The 6723-nt window shown below is 54.4% G+C and overlaps 1 pseudogene; it reads left to right on the forward strand.

Moving 5' to 3' along the window:
* The first annotated feature begins 222 nt into the window (after positions 1-222).
* Positions 223-1355, forward strand: LOC105555551 (annotated as a pseudogene).
* The last annotated feature ends 5368 nt before the right edge of the window (positions 1356-6723 follow it).

A 6723-nucleotide genomic window follows, 5' to 3' on the forward strand; every position in this document is an offset into this window, starting at 1 on the left:
ACCACAGACCACTCTCGGCGGGGGTGCCAGGCATCGTGTTCGCATCTGGTGAGGAAGGGTCTAGCCTGACCCTTGGCTTCCTCCATCCCAGATGTCCCTTGAGGCATGTGGCCTGGGGTGGGGGATCCGGAGAGGAAGGGAGACAGGCCAGGATGCACGGTGACCCCAGGTGAGGCCCACAGACCCGGGTAGATGACCACCACTCCCACTGGAATCCTCAAGACTGGAGCAGCCAGGAAATTCTGTCCAAGCCGAGTCCCTGGGTCTGCGAGACCTTGCACTCCACCTCACAGGGGTCGTCTGGGTTTGTGGTCTCTGGTCAGGTGGGTGTGGGAGCCTCTCTCCTCCAGCTCAGTCTCACACTACACCAGAAAGGGAAGGGCAAGAGCACTCCCTCAACCCAGAAGACCCCCAGATCAAGAGACCACCCAGGCTACAATCAACTCCGATGGCGCTTTTAATCACCCCAGCAGGAATGGCGACTGTAAACAGACATTCAACGACTTCCAGAGACACACACACCTCCCGGGCAAAACTGTGTTTCCATAAACCTTGTAGAAATGACTCGGAGAGCTGGCTGAGTGAGGGCCGCCTGGACACCAGTGTGCAGGCACCGAGTCCTCAGCACCGCCACACTCAGCCGTCCTGCGAGCCCCAGACCCTGGAACACTCCAGCTGCCTCTCCACTTGTCTAGTGGGATGTTTCCTCCCAGTGCCCCCATTACCCCACACCCCCGTCTTCTTCTGGGCTCCCGGTGGCTCCCCCAACACTTGCTCTGCTGATGGGTGCATTCTCCCCAAGTCTGGCCGTGAAGCCATCCTGGTTGCCTTGGTTTCCCCTGCTGGCCAGGCAGTCACCAGCGCCTCAGTGGGAATGCCACTCTTTGCCACCACCCCGCCTGGGCTCAGTGGGATGCCTGCACCTCCCCACGTTGCACTCCTCCAGCCCATTCTCTGGACACTCGGATGAGAACAAGGCTACTGGTCAGGGGTGTGAGGGCAGGGATCAGCCTCAGAGACCATCCCATCTCTGTGAGTGTCCTGCAGCTGCCAAGCAAAGTGCCACCAAAGGGGCAGCTGAGACCAACAGAAAGGTATTCCCTCTTGGTTCTCAGGCCAGAAACCCGAGCTCAAGGCGTCAGGAGAGCCAGCCCTCCTCTGTCAGCTCCAGAAGAGAATCCGTTTCTCGCTTTCCCAGCTTCTGGTGTTGCTGGCAACCATTGGCATTCTTGACTTGTGGCTGCACTGCTCCCATCCCTGCCCCCGGAGTCACGTGGCCTTCTCCCTGGCCTTGCTGTGTGTCCCCTCCTCTTATAAGACTCCAGTTACTGGGTTTAGGGTCCACACAAATCTAGTAGGACCTCACCTTGACTTAATCACATCTGCAAAGGTCCTTCTTCCAAATAAGGTCACGTTCCCCATTTCTGGGTAGATGTAAGTTTAGGGGGGCCGCTATGTAGCCCAGTGCCATCCTCCTACAGACCCCAGGATGGCTGAGGAATCCAGTCTCAGCTGAGATGCATCAGGCTGCTTAGGATCAGAGCCTGGACCACACTGAGCACTCACATTCTCTCCTGATATTCTTTCAAGCATGCCAGTAACGTCTGTTCCTGGAAACCCCAGGTCAATCCCCACCACCAGTGCTCATGCTGCCTGGAGAAGAAAATGCTCCAGACCCCTCCTTCCCAGCCTGCTGGGTTCCCTCCAACCCAGGCCCAGCCCCCTTCTCCAGGGATTGATAAGACGCCATTTCCAGATATATTGTTAAGCGGCAAAAGCAGGCAGCAGTACGCAGTGACCCGTCTTGTGCGTAATAAAGTGTAAAAATATGCATATGTGCATCTTTATTTATAGATGCAAAAGAAAAGCACTGGAAAGATAAATCAGAAACTAATAAAAATGGTGACTTGACGTGTGTGTGGAGTTAGAAATGGAAGCTGCCCTGAAGATAAGTTGTCTTTAGTGTTTGACCCAGAACTATGTGAATGTTTTCCATATTCAAAACAATTTGAATGTGTTAAAATTTAAGTTTAAAAGAGAACATCCTTAGAAAAGGAAAACAACGAAAGTGGAAATTTATATAGAGCTTGTGACATAACTGAAACAAACACAAAATTATTTCAAGTGGCTTTAGAGTACAGAATTTAGACCTTTTTTTTTAACTGGTGGCATGTATTTTAATGGCAAGGAAATCAAATGTATCGTTCAGTAGTTCTTAGTGTTAGTGTTAAGTCTGGCATCGTTATTTAAATTTTTTCCTCTTCTAGGATAAAGCCAGCAAGTAATTATGTGAATGATGTAAGGAACCAAAATTATTATTACCGAAAGAGAAAAAATACACAAATACAAAATCCAATAGGTTAAGAGTAGCACTGTCATCTTAAATTTGAATTGGAAATGTGAATGTAATCTCATAACTTATTTATTCACTCTGATTGACGATTGATTGATTGAGACAGGGTCTTACTCTGCTGCACAGGCTGGAGTGCAGTAGCATGATCTTGGCTCACTGCAGCCTTGACCTCCCGGGCTCAAGCCATCCTCCAGCCTCAGTGTCTTGAGTATTTGGTACCACAAGTATGCCAATACACCTGGCTAATTTTTGTGTTTTTTGTAGAGATGAGTTTCACCATGTTGCCCAGGCTGGTCTCAAAACTCCTGAGCTCCAGCAATCCACCCGCCTCAGCCTCCCAAAGCGCTGGGACTCCAGGCGTGAGCCACTGAGCCCAGCTAATCTCATGAAAGTGCTGGGATTGGCCAGGTGCGGTGGCTCACACCTGCAATCCCAGCACTTTGGGAGACCGAGGCGGGCAGATCACGAGGTCAGGAGATCAAGACCATCCCAGCTAACACAGTGAAACCCTGTCTCTACTAAAAATACAAAATCTTCGCCAGCCATGGTGGCAGGTGCCTGTAGTCCCAGCTGCTCGGGAGGCTGAGGCAGGAGAATGGCATGAACCCGGGAGGCGGAGCTTGCAGTGAGCGGAGATCACGCCACTGCATTCCAGCCTGGGCAATGGAGTGAGACTCTGTCTCAAAAAAAAGAAAAAAAGAAAAAAGAATTTCATCTGCACACCAGCAACAAAGCACTCACAGCCAAAGACCTGACACTGTTAATTTTTGATGGAAATAAGAGATGTCATACAGTTCTCCTATTTTCTATGTTTGGAAATTGTCATCATAAACAGAGGTGTGCAAGGCTAGGGAATGAGGGGCCCTGTCCCCACCTGCGGCATCCCTGCTTTGTTTGCTGAAGCTCTCGTCCCCATCCCCGAGGTCTCACTCTGGTTATCGCCCCAGCCTTTTTCCTCCCCTCCTTCCTGCACCCTTGCCAGCTGCTTGGCGCCGGTGAAGTGTGTTTATCAAAGCTCCTGGCCCAGCCTTGCTGACTCAGAGAACCTGATGAAGGAGGGGAGAGTTGAGGAAGAGAAGGTGCAGCCGGGGGTCACTGGGGCTGGAGGGCCTCAGAAGCCACTGGCAGGAGAAGTGCCCTGGCTCTGTGCTCTGGGAACGAAACTCAGCCTTCCTCTTGCTGCTTGCTTGTCCCTGGAGTCAGGGGCGTGTCTCCCACCACACGGAGGCAACGCCCACATGTGTCCCCAGTTGCACTGAGATACGCCCAAGGGTGGTACCCGCAAGATGCACACACCGGTGACAGGTGACGTGCCCAACAGCAGCTAAGCTGGTACACTGGTGTGTGGGGGAGGGGTAACGCCAACTGGATTTTCCCCACTGACCTCGCCTGGACATCCCCCACACTGAGACTCAAATCGTCTCTCATTCCTGATGTCTCATCTGCTGACTGGCCGTGACGTCTAACTGGTCGTCCTTCTCTCTTTCCCAGTGTTTTCCTGCCAACAGGAATTGAGATCTAAAGGTCTGGTGAGGCTCAGCTTCACTGCTGAACCAGGAGAATGAGATTCAGGTGGGAGATCCCAGGCACTGGCTCCCCGGGCTGGCCTCCCCCAGGGCTGGCCTATCTCAGGGCCTGGTCAGGGCTGCAGCTGCCCCACCCCAAGGCTCACCCCTCCCTAGTGAGGGGATTTGGAGCCTGACCTTGTCTCACTGGTGGGAGGGGACAGAGCAACGTTTTAAAGCAACAGGGGACATGAGGCATCCATGCATTTCACTCGGATGTTTAGGAGATAACCTTGCAAGTGTGCAGATTCCCTTATGACAATATTCCCTGCAAGTGTCATAAATCTATAATAGCGAAGAGTCAAAAACAACCCACATTTCCTAAAGCAACCCTGAAATAAGGCCATGTCGTGTCAGAAAGGAATATTTAATGACACAGAAAAATGCTCTGATACATTAAATTGGAAAGGGAAGCAGGTGTACAGGATGGCTCCAATTTGTATTACACTCTATTATGAAAAATAAGCTGGAAGAAAAGACACGAACGTTTGTCAGAACTGACATCTGCCGGACTGTGGAACGGAAGGCGATCGTCACCTGTGTTCCGTAGGACTTTCCCGTATGACTGCACGACTAACAGCGCGTCTCCCTCACTCCGGTGCTGTTCTCGGAATCCTGTCTAGAGCTATACAGGTGACTCGTGGGTATTACGATTGACACTTTGCAAAAGAGGAAACTGAAATTTAAATATGAAGGCAGCCCAGCTGGGGAGCAGCTGAGTCAGGATCCCAGCCCGAGGCTCTGCAACAACAGCACCTCAGAGGCACCATGTGGCTTGGGGACCTCTGCACACGCAGCTTCCCCACCCTGAGGCTTCCAGTGGGATTTGTCTGGGTGTTGGGAGCTCTAACCATGAAACGGCTCCTCTATACCCAGCTCCATTGGTGAGGAGCGAGGTTTGTGCCCCTCGGGCCCTGACAGTGCCCAGGCCAGGAGGCCATGCCTGGGAGTGCCCAGCCAGCCCCGAGCCTCAGCAAGTCCAGCAGAGCCCATGGATGTTGGGGATCCCAGTCTTCCACTCTGCATGCCTGGGGTGAGCCTCGAGGTGGAGCAGCTGCAGCCCTGGCCGGGCCCTGAGAGAAGCCAGCCTGGGGAGCCAATGCCTGGAATCTTCCACCTGAATCCCACTCTTCTGGTTAAGCACTGGCTTCTTCCGCTTAGGTCCCTGGAAATAAGAGACACTGTAGAGAGGGGATCACATTTTTGGTCTCCCTGAGCCCCGCTGGGTGCTTTCCATGCACTGTCTCCTTGTACCACCCACTTTACAGATAAGAGGACCTAGAGTGGGGACCTGGCCGGGGTTACATGGGGTGCAAGGATCAGACAGGATCTGAACACAGGCCTGTCCGTGATGAAGTCCTGTGAGCACCAACCACAGTGGTGACCAGAAGGCAAAAGGAGCATTTGAAGCCAGGGATGTGCAGATGGAGGCCAGCACCCAGGAGAGTGGCCTGCATGCGGTGGCCTCAGCTTCCAGGAGGTCCTGTGGGCACAGGGCCCTGGGCTGACTCAGAGCTGGTGGATGCAGAGGTTAGCTCCCTCCCATGCATAGCCAGGCTCTGACCCAACTTTAGTCCCTGGGGACAAGAGGGGCTGGGAGAGCCCTGCCCACCCAGGGGGCAGGCAGTCACCCCAGCGTGGAGCCTGGTTCTGCCCTCGGGAGGTAGTTCCTTTGGTTGGACCAGAATGTCTGCCGCTGATCAGGAGAGGGCCAAGGGGTAGAGGGTGTCCCATGCGCACCCTGAGAATTGCACCAGGCTCAGGGAGCAACCTCAGCCCTCCTCGTGCAGAGCTGCAGCGGACAGTGCCAGCCCTCGCTGGCCCTCACACACGCAGGATGCTCCCAACACGGCTCGAGGCCTTGCAAGACATTGGGAACCAGGACATCTAAACCCTGTTGGCTTCCGCGGTGTCAGAGCCTCACCCCAACCAGAAGGCGCGTCGGGGACGTGGTCATGTGGTGTCTCCCTGAGCTAAGAGTGACTCGGGAGGCTGCAGTCAGACCGGGGTGACCTGACCTGCCGAGTGACGGTGCTCAAAGAAGGACCCTTCAGCTCCTCCCTGCCAGGGGTGGGGCGGAGTCTCCCAGGGGTCCTCTCCGGGAGTAGGAGGCCTGGGGGGCAGGAGTGGGGTCCCAGCAGCCTCTCCCCCGGTGGCAAGGTGTGTATGGCTGCGGAAGCCCTGGTTCTGTTTCCTTGTCTCTGACATGGGGCTGATGGCGGTGCTTCCCCTCCTCGGGGAAGATGGAGGCACAGATGGGGAGAGGCGGCCAACAAGCCCTGGAGCACCAGAGCCGCCAGGAGCTGCAGGAGGCAGGAGGGACGCCCCTCAGCCTTCATGGAGAGTGTGCCTCCATCTTGGTCCTCTGGTGTCCAGAGCTGGGAGAGAAGACCTTTCTGTTGTTTTAAACCACTCATTCTGGGGCACTTTGCTAGGGAAGCCCAGGAAACTCAGCAAGCATGGAGCTGGAGCCACTTGAATGACTCACAAGCAAGGACAAGAGGAGTGGACCCCGGGCATTCGGGGAAAGCTTTGAAAGATCGGCCTGCTCCCTCGGCACGCAGAAGAGGTCTTAGGGAGGGGCTGAGGGGTGTCTGCTCTGTAGGAGCAAGCTCGTGAACCTGGGGCTGGAACGGCAAGGCCCCAGCAAAGCCAGAGCCTGGGATGGGGAGCTGAAGGTGCAATCAGCTTGTCCCTGGGAAGGTGATGTAGGGATTCCCAGCCTCGCAACACATCCATCATCTGGGAGTTACCTCAACTATATGGAAATGCAGATCTCCAAGCTCCCACAAGCGGCTTTGGGAC

The sequence above is a fragment of the Mandrillus leucophaeus genome, unplaced genomic scaffold (genome assembly GCF_000951045.1).
Source record: "Mandrillus leucophaeus isolate KB7577 unplaced genomic scaffold, Mleu.le_1.0 Scaffold69, whole genome shotgun sequence".
Taxonomy (NCBI): Eukaryota; Metazoa; Chordata; class Mammalia; order Primates; family Cercopithecidae; genus Mandrillus; species Mandrillus leucophaeus.